The sequence below is a fragment of the Sus scrofa genome, chromosome 8, assembly GCF_054392235.1.
Source record: "Sus scrofa isolate SSC_HxYL_T2T_F1_AM1 chromosome 8, Sscrofa_HxYL_maternal_Yorkshire_Landrace_v2.0, whole genome shotgun sequence".
In the NCBI taxonomy this organism is placed as follows: Eukaryota; Metazoa; Chordata; class Mammalia; order Artiodactyla; family Suidae; genus Sus; species Sus scrofa.
The window spans coordinates 76,498,839-76,517,951 of NC_139390.1; the positions used below are offsets into that span (position 1 = coordinate 76,498,839).

Genomic DNA, 19,113 nt, shown 5'->3' on the forward strand with positions numbered 1-19,113 from the left:
AGTGACCCGGGCCAAGGCAGTGACAATGCAGGATCCTTAATCTGTTGCACCACAAGGGGAGTCCCATGATTAGTGTATTTTGAAGACAGAAATTCTTTGAAATGGCTCAACACTCAATACTCAGTACTATTAGAATAAGAGAAATTATCTCATGACAGGAAAGATGTGTGACAGGGGTAAAACTTTCAACTGGATATTTTTTACTTAAATATTCACCTGCCACCTTAATTTGAGAAAATTACAGACAGGTTCAGACATGTTTGGCATGGTATGGCCATAGACTTAATTTGAGAAAATTACAAATGCAAGCATATTTCTTATCATTGAAGTTACCAGCTTAAAAAAAAAGTAATAGCTAGAGGCAAAGTATCACTTTATAGTGTCACTGAGACACACATTGTGCACACGCGCACCCTTACACATTCTCAGTTTCCGCCTTGATATGGTCTTATTCTTAACAAGAGTGAAGAGAATGTACTGAACTTGCTAGCACGCATGCCCATGTGCTGCTCCTTGCCTTTCTCCACCTTGGTTTGTGCTCCATATTGCCACTGGTCTGGGATCACCTTAAGTCTTAGTTTGAGGTTTAATATTACCCATGCTTTATCATCCAAAGTGAAATATGAGCTAATTTACACCTGGTTCTTCTGTATTCTGTCTGTGCCATCTCCTAGGTTATGAACTTATCCAAGGCAGTCTTTTATTAGGCTGGCCATTATCCATAGGAGTTCAAAATAACATTCAACTTGGGGTAAGAGAAATTCCCCTCCTGGCTCGGTGATTAATGAATCTGACTAGAAACCACGAGGTTGCGGGTTGATCCCTGGCCTTGCTCAGTGGATTAAGGATCTGGCGTTGCCCTGAGCTGTGGTGTAGTTTGCAGATTCAGCTCAGATCCCGCGTTGCAGTGGCTGTGGTGTAGGCCGGTGGCTACAGCTCCGATTGGACTCCTAGCCTGGGAACCTCCATATGCCGCTGGGGCGGCCCAAGAAATGGCAAAAAGACAAAACAAAACAAAACAACAACAACAACAAAAACTTGGGGTAATTAACAAATCTCGTTAGGACAAAGGGGTCTTGCATACTCCATTCATTTACCTGATTTCCAGATGTTCTTCGAATTTTAACCTAGCAATTCATTTTTTACTCAATTATTGAAAGATTTCTTAATGTTTTATTTACTATTTTTATTTATTTTATTTTATTTTATTTATTTATTTATTTATTTATTTTTGCAGGACAGGATCCAAATAACCTGCTATTGTTGGAAACTGGAAGTCACGCTCCCATACTTACTTGAGAAAAATTTTACCCAAGTTTTCAAAGCTCTGCTATTTGCTTCTGCAATGCTCTTCTTGATCGCCTTATACACATGTGATTTCTTCCTCCTTCAAAACCCCGTATCATCTCTCTGACCCTCTCTTACTCCCCCATCCTTTAGTCATTCAGCGGCATGCACTCAGCGGTTCCCTTTTCAGATCATGTAGATTCTTGATGGCAGGTGGCATATCTTATCCCCTGAAGCAATTAGTTCATGGTTTGCACAAAGCAGACACTTAAGATTTATTTAATTGAAAACAATTTCAAAGTACGGCTTGAGAAACCATCCGTAATATTAATCACTTCAGTTATTTCCCACATTTCTCAATTGCAACAAAGAATAGTCTTGAGCAATAAAAAAAGTTCCCAAGTCTTTTCCCTCACATTCCACTTAAGTAGGGTTTACATAAAGTAATGTGACAGCCCAAGTTTTTAACTTCTAACAAGACCCAGCTGCAGGAACATTCAATCACCGTTAGTTCAACTTGTGATAACAAACATGTTTCCTCTGTCTACCTCACAGAACACATTAAGCAGCCTCCAGTTCACAAGGAAAGAAGGAATTTGGCTCCTGGGGAGCATAATTCTATACAGATGGAGCCAAGCAAGACCAAACGCTAAACTGAACGACAATAAATGAAATGAGGTGGGGAAAGAACAGGAAATGTATGGTGCCTTAACTGCTTGTGTATTTTAGGGGAATATTATTGCAGCCAGAAAATAACCTAAGGTTTTAAATCACCCAACCCAGAGGATAAATTCTAGGATCATCATTTATTAGCTACTTATCGAATCTGAGATACTATGGGCTATGACATTCTTATTGTATGTACCATTTAGAAAGGGAAAAGTCAGTCAAATAATCTCTGTTTTCCATTAGCAGTAAGCATATTGTGATTTCAGGGATGTGAAAAGGTGATAAAATATACTTCTTAGAAATATTGGAATGTGGAATGGAGCTTAACATCTTTAAAGCTCCATTTTTTTTCCATTCAGTAAAAAAAATGGGTATAAAATACTGCCTTCATAAAGGTCAGTTTCCTTATTATATCCTTTCTTGATCCATCTCAGTATTGACCCAGGGGAGTTGTAATGTACGAAGGTGAAGAACCTGGCACCCAACCTACCGCCAAAGAACAGATCACAGGTGGTGGTACAGGTTGAACTGTAGGTTGTACAGCTCAGGAAAAGCAGGTATTTTACCTGTAAACTTGCTTCTACGCCCTCATGAGGTATCTACCTATGGAGAAGAAGAGGGGGTATTGTGAGGTTAACCAGTCCAATGTCTCAGCTTCTGAGAGGAAAACTAACCTATTTAAGTGGGTGCGTTTGTAATAAATTAACAGGCCTTGTATGACTTAACACTTCCCTCTCAGTTTTCGCGGGGGAGTGACTTGCTCACCTACAGGACATGATCTGCTGTGCTCTCTCCTGGGTATGGGAAGGTTACCCCACAGGAGAAGTATGAGATTTTCCAAGCCACTTTATGCCAGGGTAGGTTCATCTGCCTAATTCTGGGGATCAAGTTTCGGAAGTTCACCTACTCACAGATATAAAACACAAGCTCTAACATCAGCTTTCTTGTTAGTAAAGGTGAGATTTTGGTCTCTTATTTAACTTACATTTTCTTATCTTAACTGGATCAAGACTCACATTTCAGGAAATTGTGAGGGGGTACTATTCGTAAGTTCCCTGAAAACGACCATCATGCCTGCCCTTAACTCTGATGAACAGGCAGACCTCTGTGCTAGAACACAGAAATGATGATAAAAGGTTGCCTGTTCAAGAGGTCATTGGTAGATTCAATTCACCATGTAACTGTCCCTTTCTCGCTCTGTCTGACACAGTCACGATGGCAAGCCTAGCCCGCAACCTCAGCTATTTCTTATCTGCTGAGAAGAGAGACTATTCTTTTCTTCTTCCTCTTCTCTGGCTTCTCTTAGCTTCCTCCCATCAACAGTGCCATCCAAAGCTTTTTCTCTGGACTGTGATGAACTTGGCTGCCCTCTCTTTGCCATTAGCCATCAGAGAAGCAACCTTGGCACTGATCCAAACCAACTAAAGGTCAGGCAGCTTCAGTCTATTGAAATGACAGGCTATTAGCTAAAGGCCCAGCAAAAGACCGCATATTGACTCACTGTGAGCCATCAAATTAGGAGAATAAGGAACTTTATCAATAAAACCACAACCTACTTTGCTTGGCTGCATTCTCGGAGACCAACAACTGGGACTGAAGGTAGTTATGCAGGGCTATCAAGAAGCTGGGCTGCAAAGACAAGTCAGGACATCGGGCGGAAGGAATCCTGCCCAGGTCTATGCTCATTTCATTTCCTCGTATACATTCTGTATCAAAACAAATAAATTATACATATTTTTTTTGGCCTGGGAAAAATTCAGCCACAATGCTTACTTTTTTTTTTTTTAATACCCAGGGAAAGTATCCCCATACAATTCACATTCCATGTTACATACATTCCATATTACAATTTGTAGTTATTTCATTTAGACCGTGTCTTGTCTCACATCCCCTGGCCCACCCTCTACCCAGTTGTTCCCACAGCATACAGTCCTCTGCAGGTAGAATCTGGTAGCATTTGGCTTTGACTATACACTACATCTCTCAACTTATATTCTGGAACTTCTCTGATATGGGGGCACCTAGAAGTGAAAGGTAGTTGATCCCTTGGTACAACCAGTAGATATTGGGGAATATTGGTGGGTAAGTTTTCCTCCTTCTATCCCTTGGGCAGATAATTCTGAGGCATGTCTACACTGGGTACTGTCACCATCTCTACACCTGGAATGAGTTCTAGAGGTCTCATCTTTAAAGGTGAGAAATATGATGAAACATTGGCTTCCTCAAAAAGATAGAATGACATTTTGAGCTGGTGAATTTGGAACAATGCAGAGGGATGAGGTCAAACAAGTCTACACCATACCTTGCTCTTACATCCTGGTAAGAATGAAGACACTGGCCCTAAAGGAAGGTTGTTGATACAGCTCTCTAAGAGAAAGAGAGGTCATAACCACCAATTAGAAAAAGGGCAAGAATGAAGTTAAGAAGTCCAAGTGAGACAGTGCTCAATGAATACAAATTTTAGCCTAAGGCTGACTCTACTTACAATGATTTAAAAAATATTATTTTGGAGTTCTTTGGAAGACTCACCATAGTTTTGGAGAGATCAAATCCACTACAACATGCGACATAGACATTACAGTTTGCAGTGATACAACTATTAAATATAGGTAACTTATTTTATGGGGCCTCTTCTCTTTCTTTTCAAATCAAGATAATGAAACTACCATGTGATGCCAAGCTCAGTGTGTTTCCATCACAATTATAAATTATGTATTTGTGAGGTTTCCATAGATGAGATGTTTCCAAAGCAAAGTTGGAGAAGCAATTCGCTGAAATCCAGATCAATGATGGAATAATTGCGCCCGTCCTTGTTTTTTTTCCAAGGTCAGGCTTATAGTGGAAAAGGAGCCTGGTTGTTATGAATCTGCTAAAGAATGTATTGCCATAATGAAAACGCTCTGTAAATCTGTGTCTTATGCAGTAGCCATTAGACGCATGTGACCAATGGCACCTAAAATGGGGATAGTGCCTAGTGCAATCAAGGAACTGTGTCTTAAATTTTTAATAGTTTAAATTTAAAGGTAAATAGCCACTGTGGGTGACAACCACTATGTGAAGCAGTACAGATGTAGAGCCTCAGTGCCCTGACTTTTGATTTAATACTTTCCCCAATCAATGCACAAGTGTCTTCACAGCTAGAAAGACATTATTCTCTGCTAGCTATTTAAACTCTTGGCTAGGTTTGTGTGGTGTGTGAGGGGGTGTTTAAAAACAAACATGCAATAAAAGAATTATCATGTATAGCTCTGAAATATGAATTCCAGACCAATTCTTTAATCTAAAAACACAATCTTGTATTGCCCCTTTAAGAGTTATATAGAATTCAAAAGCATGTTCATGCCTCATCTTGAATTGACTACACAAGCTTTAAATAATAGTTTTAAAATTATAAGCAGTGCTTGGGGCTTTGTTTCTATTGCAGTTACATAGAGGCAAAAATGTAAATGTTGCAGTTACATAAGGTCAGGGGGAGGTCAGACATGTCATTATCTTTTCTAGCATCAGGATCTCAACTAGCAGAAATCCTAGATTTCTCAGTTGGTATAACTGTGGATACAGTGCACCTCACTCTTGCTAATCATACTTCTGAGAGGAGACCCTCGACCTGAAAATATAAACTTTGAATTGTGTGACACTGCAGAAGTTACTAAAGCTCTCTAAACCTATTTTTTTCCAAATAACATGGGATAGTGATGGTATCAGTGGCTTCATTATATGTTGTCGAGATTAAATGACATAATGTATGTAAGACTCTTAGCACAACTCCTAAAAATTATGACTATTCAATAAATGGCAGTTATTGCCCAAATTCTTACTATTAGCTGTATTTACGAAACAGATCTTTATTGGGAGCCAGTTATGTGCTGGGCAGTGTGTCACTGCTGCTGAATAAGCTGACACGGTCCTTGCCCCATGGAGCTTACATCTAATGAGGGAGAGAGATGACCAATCCCACAAGCAAGTACTAGCTGCTGCTGAGCTTTTTCTAAGAGAAGAGACCCGAGTCAGAAGTAGGTCATATGAAGGAAAACCCGTTGAGATTGAGAGACCCAAAAAACCTCTTGGAGGAAAGAATAGCATCCCAGTTCAGAATAATGGTTAATCAATAGATTAAAATTCATTGTCTAAGCAAGGCCACGTGCATTTCCCTTTCACTTTACAGCCCAGGGTTGATAGTCAGGCTCTACTCTGTAAAGTCGTCTTGGGGATCCAGGCTATTTTTTTTTTTTTAATTGCACAGGAGATTGTGAAGAGTTGAACATCTTATTTTTTTTTAATTAAAAATTTTTGTTTGTCTTTTTTTTTTAGGGCCATAACCACAGCATATGGAAGTTCCCAGGTTAGGGGTTGAGTTGGAGCTGCAGCTGCCAGCCTATGCCACTGCCACAGCAATCCCAGATCAGAGCCCCATCTGCAACCTATGCTTCAGCTCGAGGCAACATTGGATCCTTAACCCACTGAGTGAGGTCAGGGATTGAACCTGCATCCTCATGGCCACTAGTTGACTTCTTAACCTGCTGCGCCACAATGGGAATGCCGAGTGGAACATTTTAGATGGACTTCTGTGACTTAGGATTTGGGTGCAAGGTGACAGGCGGGGGCATGGGAAGGAAGATGAAGAGCATTTGGACAGAGCAAAAGCAAAGGCAAGGAGCCAGGAATTACAGGTGAATTCTAAGAGTGGCAAAAGCTGTGGTTTCAAACATCATCTAAAAGCATTTGCCTATGTTACTCTTAAATATTCCCCAAAGAGAAGTCCTGCACTATTAGTAATGTAGCTAGAAAGGTGTTCTAACAAAGAGATTGTGGGGTCAAGATGCAATATTGGCTTCTTGAGTTCTATTCAAAAAATGTTTGAAAAAAAACAGTGTTCTCCAGCTTCATCTAACATCACAGGGCCAACTATATTCATCTCTCAACTGAGGAACAACTCCTTTGTATCAAAGTCTCATTGAACGTATTTCTGATGTGCCAATTTTCTCAAAAAATGGAAAAAAAATTGCTGCACTCTTTTCTGAAACACACATGTACTATGGAAGTAATTCTCATTTACTCTGAAATTAATTTCTTTTCAATGACACTTAGATTTTCTGTTTTCCCTCAAAGCTAAAAACATATGAAATACTTTACTTTACTTACTTATACATTCATTCATTCAAGAAGATTCCTGAATGCCAACAACCTTTACTAAATGCTGGGCATGGGGATATTAATAAAACACAGTCCTTGACCTCAAGAAGTTCAGGTTCTCATCTGAAGTGGAGAGGAACAAACATTACAGAATAATGCAGGGCAGAGTGAAAGACATGATATTATGTAGGTATAAACAAGCACAAAATAAGGTGAGAGTTGCTCGTTGAGGAGAAAACAATGAAGGCTTTGTGGGGATAGAACAATTTTGTATCTTGAATATTGATTTGGATTTTGAAAAGTAGAGTCTTCTAGTCTTCAAAAAGAATCATGAGTGGCTGAGTATGATTGGCTAGTTTTTGGGGTGGTAATTAGCCTAGAGTAGCTGGAACAGCTAATCAAAAGAAGGAGAGATAGGGTAGAATGTTAAGAAAGCCAAACCGTGAAGAGCCTTGAATGCTGAGCAAAATATTTCGGAATGTGTTTCATAGATAATGAGAAATCATGGCAGGTCTTCAAGTTTTAGGAAGAGAGCTCTGGTGACAACTTGAATGCTAAGAGGTAGCTGAGCTCGGTGAACACAGCAGTATGGTCTCCACAGTGAACCCTGCACCTTGATGGCTGTGGATGTTGAGCAAATGATCTACCTAAGCTATGCCTTACTTTCCTCATCTTTAACACAGGGATGAGAATGCTAGCTACTTCATAAGGTTATTATGGGGATTACATGAAGTAATTCATGTTAAAGTTTAGAACAGTGCCTGATATTTAATAAGCATAACAGTACCTATTTCATAGAGTCGTGAGGGATTAAATTAGGTAACACATGCAAAGTTCTCAGCAAAGGGCCTGGTACCCAGCAATCGCTCACAGAAAGATAGTTTTTATTTATCAAGAAGTATTCATGATGTAGGGAGTTAGTAATCCCATAAATCTTTACCCCTCGATAACTCCCAGCCCTTGGGATTTGGCTAAATAGTACAAAGAACACAAGTTTTGAAATCAGGTAAACCTAATGTTTGTTCTGTCCTTTAAAGTGGTGCGTTGTGGGCATCTTTCTAAAACTAGGACCACCATTGTTGCCTCTTGAGATAATTAGAGTGCTTCCCACCTCAAGAAGTTGCTGTAAAGATCATAGGAAGCAACTCACAAGAGTAGCTTGACTGGGGACCAGTAAACACGTGGTAGATGTTGCATCTCCCATTTTCTTTGAGCTCCTCTTCTATTTGTTCCGAGAGAGGGAATGTCACACACCCTGACCCAAGCCAGCCTGGGTATGTCTAGCCTCAAAGACAGTCTTGGTGAGAAGCCAGACAGAAGATTAGGCACTGTTTTAATGATGATTTATAGTTCTTGAGAAAGACAAAAAAAAAAAAAAAAGAAACCAACCCAACTCCTTCATTTGCCAGACCTCTTACTGTGTGTTTCCCACTAACATATAACCAAAATTAGCCGCAAACCACCAATGGGAAGATGAACTCTTGCGCAATGTTTTCAACTGAATAAAGCATGGGGGATAGAAAGGAAAGAGTCAACAGACCAAACAGTTGGGGGTTGAAAGCATAAGGGATGATTAAAATGGATCTGGGGCAGAGGACAGCATATATGTTGATTTAGAGGAAGGTGGGGTTCTTTCCACATAGAAACACAGAATTAGACCATCCAAGTGTATAAGCTTTCTTCGTATTTGGAAGGTGGTATGGCACAGTGGTAGAGAAAACTGATTTGGGGATAGTGATTGTTGAGCTCAAATCCTGGCTCCACTGCTTGTGAGCAGTTACAGCCTTGGTGAGGTATTTCAAATTTCCAAGCTGTAATTTCCTCAGTGGTTCCTAAATCATGACATTAGTGCAGTGATTAAATATAATAATCCATACAGATCAGGTGAAATAGTCTTGGCACATAGTATGTATTCAAAACATTAACTATGGTAATTATGATTTCAGCTTTTAGCTAAGTCAACACAGCTGAAAAAGGGAAAGCAGAGCTGATGATCCATCCATTGTAGGTGGTGCTGATGACAAGTTAGGTGAGTTAGACATCTATTTGGCAGCCTGAATGATATAATGCCTTAGATTTACTCAGTATAGAATTAACCTAAAATTACCCTCCTGAAAACAACTTTCTTACTAGATTCCATCTTCTCTTCCCACTAAAAAATTATTTTTCTAGAGTTCTGATATATGGGACTTCTCTGTTTCTTGAGTAACTACTTTTATTAAACATTTTGATCAGTGATTTCCTTCTCAAATGGCCTTTGGCATGGCCATGGCCATGGTGCATAGCCATTTTATGTTGTCATTACCACCCCTCCATGTGCTTTGGATCTTACTGCCTTTCCTTCATTGTAATCTAGGTCACACGCCTTGGAGGCAACAAGGCTATTTTTACCTTCTAGCTCTATGATAACATCCTCTTTACCTGGCAAGTGCCCTCCTGTTCACTACTTAACTTTTTTTTTTTTTTTTTGCTTTTTAGGGCCACACCATAGCCATGGCAACACCAGATCTGAGTCGCATCTGTGACCTACACCAGGGATTGAAGGTGGGGTTCTTTCCACATAGAAACACAGAATTAGACCATCCAAGTGTATAAGCTTTCTTCATATTTGGAAGGTGGTATGGCACAGTAGTATAGAAACGAGACCAAGGATTGAAGCCGCATCCTCATGGATACTAGTTGGATTCTTAACCTACTAAGGCATCATGGAACCTCCAACTTAGCATTTTTCAAGTGACGATTTTGTGCCTACAGTTGTGTAAGTGAGTCTCCAGGTGCAAAATATGAGTCTTGCCTCCCAACAGTTTAGAATCTAATAAAAGAAAGAAATCTCATGCGCATGAAACAACTAGAGAATAGAGCCAGCTACTCACACACACACACACACACACACACACACACACACACACAAAAGGATAATATGATAAACATAGGATACTGCCCAACAGGAATGAGAACATGCATACTTTGCTTTCTGGGAAACAGTGATCACTACAGCTGGGAAAAGGAGATGAGGCAGTGAAGATGTATTTCTGTTAGCCAGATGGCTAGCAGCACCACGGCTGGGGGCTCACTTCCTGATCTGCTGCAGCCCCTTGTTGACACACAGGGCACTTTCCACTATAGAGACACTATAAACAGGACTTGGTTATCACCCTAGTTGACAAAGGGTGATTTAATCCAAAGAGAAGCTGAACCTAAAGTCCTGGAGTACATTAATAATTAACATTTTGTAGGCTATTGTAGTGTCTTTTGTTTACCTTGCCTAACTTAAGGCTCACCAACAACCACCCTATGAGGAAGTTATTATTTCCATCTTCAAATGAGTAAAATGAAATCAATAGAAATTAAGCACACTTGCTAAGGCCAGTAGTTTAGCCTATAACCATTGCTGTGTGGGTTATTACCATGTTCTAGCACCAAAATCTATGTTATAGCATGACGCCTCGCATGTGCAATTGGATTTGTGTGTGTGCGTGTTGAGGGTGTGTTGGGACAGCGGTTATTCTGTGAAGTAACACAGCATTCAGAACATTATTTCTAGAGGAAAAACATTTTAAATACTAACAAAATGACTTAGGTTAAAAATTTTAGAATTTTATAGGAATTCCCATTGTGGCTCAGTCATAATGAATCCAACTAGTATCCATGAGGTGTGGATTCAATCCATGGCCTCACTCAGTGGGTTAAGGATCCAGCATTGCTGTGAGCTGTGAGCTGTGGTGTTGGTTACAAACTTGGCTTGGATCCTGCATTGTTGTGTCTGTGGTGTAGGCGGACAGCTGCAGCTCAGATTCAACCCCTAGCCTAGGAAATTCCATATGCCGTATGTGCAGCCCTAAAAAAAAAAAATTAGAATATAACCCAGTTAGAAGTTCTAAACTGAAGACCAAAAATGCAAAACTAGACCTGCAACCTAATATTTTACTGCCTTATTTCTCTGTCAAGCAAAAAGACATGGATTTCCTATTCAGTATGGTTTTCCATGTACTGATTTACTGGATCCTTGGAGAGAGGATTTATTACAGGTCTATTTTTCTCTCTCACATTAGAATAAACAGTTAATTACCAAGTTAGAAGTGAAATGATCTCCTCTATCAGTAACAACAAGCATCTTTGGTAAGCATCTCATCCTAAGCTTGATTTTGTTTTGCTACATATTGCATTACATAATGGGGTTTATATTTTAACTTAGTCTATTTAAATAGGCTAAAAAAATATATATTGCACATCCTATTCCATTGTATTTTCTAAGTTTTTGTTATCTGAGGTCAAACTTTTGGCCATAGACAAGTCATATTTGTTTTAGCGCATTGCTAAATCTTGAAAATCTTGGCCACCCCTCCCTAGAATAGCCCCTTACCCTCTACTGTGACCCTTGTACCTCAGTCAGTATACTTTCTTTGTTAAGACGTTTCACTAATGAATGAAGAGAAACGTTGAAAAGTGTTTTAAAAAGACTATTCTTTTCCGTGATTCCATCAACTTGTTCACAAATGAGTCTGCATTTTCCTTCTTTTGGGGCAATGAATAACCTAGGAGATTCAAGGCCACCAATTAATGTCTTTACGAGGCTTTGATCTCAGTTATTGCCTCCACCAGTTGCCCAACATTTTAGAATGATTTTAACTGTTCCCTGCTAGAATATAGCAACTATTTTTTCATTATCTCCAAAAACTTGTAAATATTAAAATTGGAACACACACCTAAAAGATGACATGGGAAAAAAAAAAAAAGGGAGTTCCCATCCTGGCTCAGTGGGTTAAGAACCTGACTAGTATTCATGAGGATGGGGGTTTGATCCCTGGCCTCGATTGCTCAGTAGGTTAAGGATCCTGTGATATAGACTGGCATCTGCAGCTCTGATTCAACCCCTAGCCTGGGAACCTCTATTGCCACAGATGTGGTCCTAAAAAGCGAGAGAGAAAAAAAAAGAGGACATGGGCTGCAAGTTAAACAGTGACTTACTTCTATTTCCACATCTTCAGATGAAGAACTTTACCTGGATGGATTGTTTTGTAATCTTTCTCACAGTTAATATTTGCCATTATAATGTAATTTCCCTCTTAGCACTTGCTATTGAGAAACAAAAGTTAAAGTAACTTATTCAAATATATAAAGTCATTGTCAAGGGTAGGATTAGACCCTAGGTTTCTGACACGTCTCATCCTAAGCTTGATTCACAGGATTTTACTTCCTTTGACCTCTATTTCTGTTAGGCTGGTAGCAAAGCCTCAATCTAAACAGGAAGCCGTCATGGACAATACAATTGTTCTCTAATGATGGATCTTCTGCAGACCCCATGGCCAACATCTTTGAAACTCATTGAGCTCTTCCTGGTCCTTTCATTAAAAAGTTGAGTTGTGTTTGCCAGCTAACTTACTTGTGCTAATCTTTTTCTTTTTTTAAAAAATAATGATTGTTATTTTTTCCATTATAGCTGGTTTACAGTGTTCTGTCAATTTTCTACTGTGCAGCAAGGTGACCCAGTCACACATACCTGTATACATTTTTTTTCTCACATTATCATGCTCCATCATAAGTGACTAGATATAGTTGCCTGTGCTATAGAGCAGGATGTCATTGCTTATCCATTCCGAATGCAATAGTTTGCATCTATTAACCCCAAATTCCTAGTCCATCCCACTCCCTTGGCAAGCACAAGTCTGTTCTCTAAGTCCATGATATTTTCTTTTCTATGGAAAAGTTCATTTGTGCTGTATATTAGATTCCAGATATAACTTGTGCTAATCTACCTTTTGTTTGCAATGTGGATTTAGCACCAAGTGTGCAATCGAAAAGTAGGGCTTATCTCTTCACGAAGAATTTGTTAAGTGTTGAGTTATGGTGTTGAGAATAATCCCAGCCTTACTTATCTCCAGGATTTTGAATTATTCTCGGGTCATGCTCATGCGACATTTTGGAAGATTTTCCCTTTCCCACCTGCCTAGGCATATGCTGTGTTACACAACACCTCCAAGTACAAGCCTGGCCACAGAGCCCAGCACCCAGGGGAGATCAGGGGACTTGGGAGGACAAGCACATGTCCTCAAATGCACTGTCTGTTTGCCCAGCCTCCCCCCCCAGCTCCCCCCCAGAACAAGGCCTTCAGCCACCAAAGAAGCTAGGAAAGCAGAAGATCTTGGTTGAACACTGAGGTAGAAGCCACATTTGAATAATACTGTGAAACAGAGAGAATGTGAAAGACAAGAAGGGAGAGGCTGGAAAGAATCCAAGGAGAGCCAGACTTTCTGGGGTAAGTGGCAGCAGAGACAGAACACTTGATCCAGAAGCACTCAATCTAAAACCTACATTTAAGGAGTAAAATGACCTGGAAGAAAACACAGTACAAGAAGTGCAAACACCAGCTTGTGAAACTAGCATCAGCTGAAGTAAATATTGGCCTCCATTTGGAAATTAACTTTCCCTAAAACTCTAAATGAATAAAAATTCAGAATTTGGGCGGCTGTTAAAGCCACTTCAAAGGGGCAAATAAAGGGTCAACAGAAAGAATAGAAAGTCTCATGGGAAGTTCTAAATAAATTTTTGTTCAGAAAAGTCTGGAGCATTAAAATGAAACCATATCTTTGGAATAGGAATTAGACTTCTAGGAATATACCCTAAAAGATAATCTTAAATAATTGCATTAAAAAAAAACACTTGAAACACAAAGATATCAATGTAATATTTTTATGATAAAAATTAGAACATAAAAGATGGGAATTAATAAATGATGATATGCCATGGAAAATGAAGAAATCATAATGTTCAAACAATTTAAAATATCTTAACTTGTGCATTATGATATATCGAGTGAAAAATATGAAAACTTGGTACCACATAATAATCTACATGTGCATAAAACTTTAAAAACAGACAATTGCTGGAGTTCCTGTTATGGTTCAGTGGTTAACAAATTCGACTAGTATCTATGAGGATGCTGGTTCGATCCCTGGCCTCACTCAGTGGGTTAAGGATCCAGCATTGCTGTGAGCTGTGGTGTAGATCACAGACTCGGCTTGTATCCCATGTTGCTGTGGCTATGGTGTAGACCAGCAGCTGCAGCTCTGATTTGACCTCTAGCCTGGGAATGTCCATATGCCATGGATGTGGCCCTAAAAAGACAATCAATCAATCAATCAAAAAGTAAATAAATAAATAAATAAAAACAGACCATTGCTATCTCTTAGCAATGCAATTATGAATGACACTTATTTCTCAATTATTTTTCACATTTTCTAAGGAACATGGGACGTGGTCTAACATAATACTTAAAGGCTCAAGATCTGCATTTGGCTGTCTGGCTTTTAATTTTTACCAGTCTTATGACTGCATATGTTCTACCAGCCTTGTTTTCTTGAGCGTTAATTCCCTCATCTGTGAAAATAGGGTAATGATAACACCTAACTCCAGAGCTGTTTTAAAGATGGCTGCATAAAACAGTCCTGGCACACAATTAATCATCTAATCATTTTAATCATTTATTACCTTAATAAAAAAAGAGTATTGCTACACACACACACACACCCTACATATTTAAGTTTGCAAACCATGAAAATAAACACAGATACCCATTCAATAAAACCCAAATTAATCACAAAGTAAACTTTGTTCACCTAGATGAGAAGGATGTGTGGAAGAAACAGACAAAGAGTGACTGGTCAGGGCCATAGGTGTAGGTCCCGCCCAAGCCGGGCCTGCCTCTTCCTTGTGGCCTCATCCATCCCTGTTCATCATTGGCCATGTTTGTCCAGTTGTCTCCTGACTGCTCAGTGATTTGGGATGAAGTGCAATTATTAATAGTGTTCTGGGAACGACATGATAACACCTAGAAATATAGATTTTCCTACCGACCACTGAATGGGAGAAGTATAGCTTTCAAATACTTTTTCTCCTCTCACCAAAGACCACAAACTCCATCTTCTCTATAGGCCAAGTGTTAAAATGGAGGAAATGTGATAAAAATGCATTTGGATTGACTTTGTATAGTTTTCCAGTTCTCTATAAATGGTTCTCTATCTCAATGTCTAACTTTGCTCTGAAAGAGAAGAAAGGGTGGATTGAGAGAGCCAGTCCCCCAGGGAATAGAACTGCTGGGAAACTAAGCAGTTTAATCCCAATTCTACTTTAATGATTTCTATTCAAGGGGCTCTATGGTGTAGTAGAAAGGCATAGACTGCCTTTTAGCTCTGGATTTACTAGAGCTCAAATTAGGAAAATCATTTAATTTCTGAATATTGGATTTTCCATTTATATTTTATTTTATTTTATTTTATTTTGTCTTTTGTCTTATTATGCCACACCTGTGGCATGTGGAGGTTCCCAGGCTAGGGATCTAATTGGAGCTGCTGCCACCGGCCTACACCAGAGCCACAGCAATGTGGGATCCAAGTCACATCTGCGACCTACACCACAGCCCACAGCAACACCAAACCTTAACCCAGTGAATGAGGCCAGGGATAGAACCCGCAACCTCATGGTTCCTAGATGGATTCATTTCTGCTGCACCACGATGGGAACTCCAGATTTTCCATTTATAAATCAGGATCTATAGCAGTTACTTCAGAAAGTTGTTGGAAGGATTAACAAAACATTACTTGGGGTAAGATATGTGGTATGTAGCAGGTGTCCATTGAATGGGGGCTGTGACTGTGCAGGGACTAAAGAACAAAAGGAATGTGGCATTCCCATGACATGTGCTAATAATTGCCATCATGTACCAAACATATTTTGAGCACTTTACCTATAATAACACAGCTAATCCTCACGACAGCCTTTAAAGTTGGGTAATATTATCAATTCACCCACTATTAATTTACCCAATATTATTTTTGCTCTGTTTTTAGATAGTGAGGTTCTTAAGAATGAAACGTAGTTTAAAGTAGGAAATGAACTTTACAGCTCCTTGCAACTCTATTAATATTGGCTTTGTAAAATGTCTCTCTCACTCTAGACTATGACCTCTTCAATGACAAAACCCAAATCTTTAGGTTCCCAGTTTTTGCCTGGTGTATAGAAACCATACAGCAAATATATTCCGAAGTGAATCTGTCTGCCTCTAGGGGTGGAAATCAGCACTGCATTTCATGCAGACATTCATATCCCTGAAGGTTTTAGTGGCTACAAAGGAATGGGCTAATTGTCTTTGTCATTTGTAATACATATTTTCACACTTGAAGATCAGAGTTTCATGGTGATTATCAGGATCACTCATCAGTGTGTATTGAGTAACAACTCAAAAGAGATGTTATACTGGGTGCTGTGCATTACGTTGCTGCTTTTGGATCTCCGCTGTCCGTTTAGTTTTTCATCACCTTCTACTAAGCCCACTGAGTCAACCACAACATAGTCCATTAAGTTCATACGGTCAGGCTCTTTGCTCAAAGCCTGTGTCCACATAATTAACAGAATCAAATATGTAGAAATTTGAACCAGCCATTAGATCTTAGAAATGAACCAGGGACCAGACCACAATCTGTGGAGTCTGGTTAAGTGGCCACAAACATGGCTGAAGTAGGATACCCTGAAATTTGCTCATCAGAGAGCTGCAAGCAATGAAATAGTATGCATACTAGCAAGAAGTCCTTACATAAAATTCTTTTCTACTTTAGGACATCAAAGAAAGTGAACCCCAAAGAATGTTTAAAGTCATTGTAATAAATCTATCTGGAATCTAAAAATCTCCTTCAGAACAGCATTTCATGAAATCAGTGAAATTAGACATTGCCAGGATGAGTTAGGAATTAAATGACTTTTGCTCAATACATTTATTTTATTTTTTTAAATTATACATTTTTTTACTAAAATATTGATTTACAATGTTGTGTCAATTTCTGCTGCACAGCATAGTGACTAACTCATATACATATATTTCTTAATTGTACAAATGTTTTTAAAATAAGACTTTTGCATAATTTTAAAACATCCATGTGTAAGTGGTTTGTGGCCTAGAGTGTTTCACCTTGTGAGTCATCATTTGTATTGGCTTCCGGAAATGCTATGGTTGTTCAGGAAGGTACTCGTATATTCCAAAAGGGACATGGAGTAGGTTTGAAAAGTCCCTAATTTCCTTTAGACTTTTACTCTTTGGTAATACAAAGTGACACTCATTTAAAGATTCAACTACTTATGCTAAAGATTGACACTAAGTATCTCCTTGGAAATAAACACGCAACCATTTTTAGAGAGCAATTTTGATTGCTATTTGCAAGAACTGTTAATGTTTTTCTCTTTCTTCTTGCAAAACTGTTTTAAGGATCTTATTTAAATAATAAATGTTAGTCAAATATTGATTCTGATACTATAGTAGAATGATTGAAGACAGGGAGAGTGATATTTTATAAAATATCTGTTATTTATTTCATGGTAGAATGCTCCAAAATGCAACACCCTCCTAAGAACACCAAAAGAAGAAGCTATGTAGGTAGGAATATTATACATTATAGAGCCTGAATTTCAGAGTCTAAAGATGCTCAGAGAGGATGGAATCAGACAGTCCTGCACATTTGAGCAAAGGATTAGGGTTTACAGGAGAGGACTGGAGGCAAGTCAAGTTGACTAGTAAGTTTATAAGCATATTAATAAAGACAATATATTGACTATAAACACTTTTCCTGGCAATCTAAAGATACAAGTCTAACTACTACTCCTTATTTTATAAGGAGAAGAAAAAAGTGAAATACGGAGGGTAAGACAAAGGTAGATTAATGACCTACTCTGGAAGGGGAGAAAAATAGGGTGTAGGGTCTTAGCCATACAGAAGTTTAGAGAGAGGTCACATATTCTGCAAATACTTCTTTTGGAAGGATATTGACCAGGAACCGCACTTGAGCTTCCTAGAGCCAGGGATGACCTATGGCTTCCTGAAACTTTTAAATCACAGTCTCCACCTTAGCCTGGAGATAATCAGATCCCCTGTTTAGATTTCTGGGAAATCAGCATGGTAAAGACGGAATTCACTGTCACCATGGTCAGATGAAATCAGGTAAACTAAGGGTCCGGGAAAAGAATTTCCTCCGAGGAGGATTACACATGAATGTACACCTGCTGGCAGCTGTAGAACCTCACACTTGTTACCTGAGGTGTGCACAGCTCTGCTAACAGTGAGCAGATAAGATCAGAAGTCTGTGGAGCAGACAAATGAGTATGGGTCATGTTCAAAGGAATGCTCCCTCAAAGGAAGGAAACATCTTAGGTGAGAGCTGAAGGTCACATACCCTCTAATTCCATCTTTACTCTCTCCCTTCCCATTGCTTTCCCACAATATCAGTCACTTTGTTCTTTGCAATAAATTGCAAAATCTTCTTCGCATTGTGGCTTTACTCTAAGGTCTTGTTAATGGGGTAAATGTGGTATCTCAGGCATAGTCACTCTTTTTTCTCATTTTTTAAAGTTTTATCGAAGTATAGTTGATTTACAAGGTTGTGATAGTTTCTGCTGTACAACAAAGTGATTCAGTTATACATGTGCACACATCCATTCTCTTTCAGGTTCTTTTCCTGCACAGATTATCCCAGAATATTGGGTAGAGTTCTCTGCTATATAGCAGGTCCCTGTTGGCCAATCATTCCATATATCTCAGTGTGTATATGCCAATCCCAAACTCCCAGTGCGCACCCCCCCCATCTGTCCCCTTTGGTAACCATAAGTTTTTCAAAATTCGTTAGTCTGGTGGAAAATAAGTTCATTTTAATCCTTTTTTTTTTTCAAGATTCCACCTATAAGTGATATCATCTGATGTTTGTCTTTCACTGTCTGCCTAACTTCACTCAGTAGGATAATTTCTAGGTCCATCCATTGCAAATAGAAATTGAATATTACTCAGCCATAAAAAAGAATAGTCACTCTTTATAAATAGTCCCACATCTGGTTTTATAATATCTGAAATGCCATCAAATAATAATTACATGTTTTTCATCTGCCATCCATAAAATAATAAAATTTCTGAGAAATAAAAATACATAGAATTTGCAAGAGTGTAGCCCATGTTATTTTGGGCATGAAAGAGGTCAACAGTAACAACCC

General features: G+C 39.0%; 1 long non-coding RNA gene across 25 annotated transcripts in view; it reads right to left on the reverse strand.

Moving 5' to 3' along the window:
* Nucleotides 1-19,113, reverse strand: part of LOC146400866 (uncharacterized) — a 78,757-nt gene that overhangs the window by 12,264 nt on the left and 47,380 nt on the right. For 5 of the 25 annotated variants that reach the window (XR_014813787.1, XR_014813788.1, XR_014813774.1 and 2 more), the window contains 3 exons: nucleotides 4,259-4,323; nucleotides 3,513-3,662; nucleotides 2,523-2,559 (listed from right to left, as the gene is read on the reverse strand). The exons of 11 other annotated variants lie outside the window; for them this stretch is intronic. This is a non-coding gene — a long non-coding RNA (uncharacterized LOC146400866). Of the gene's footprint in view, nucleotides 1-1,406; nucleotides 1,518-2,446; nucleotides 2,560-3,508; nucleotides 3,663-4,258; nucleotides 4,324-19,113 lie in introns of those variants that run through there. 9 more of the 25 variants (XR_014813780.1, XR_014813791.1, XR_014813789.1 and 6 more) reach the window with 7 other exon arrangements.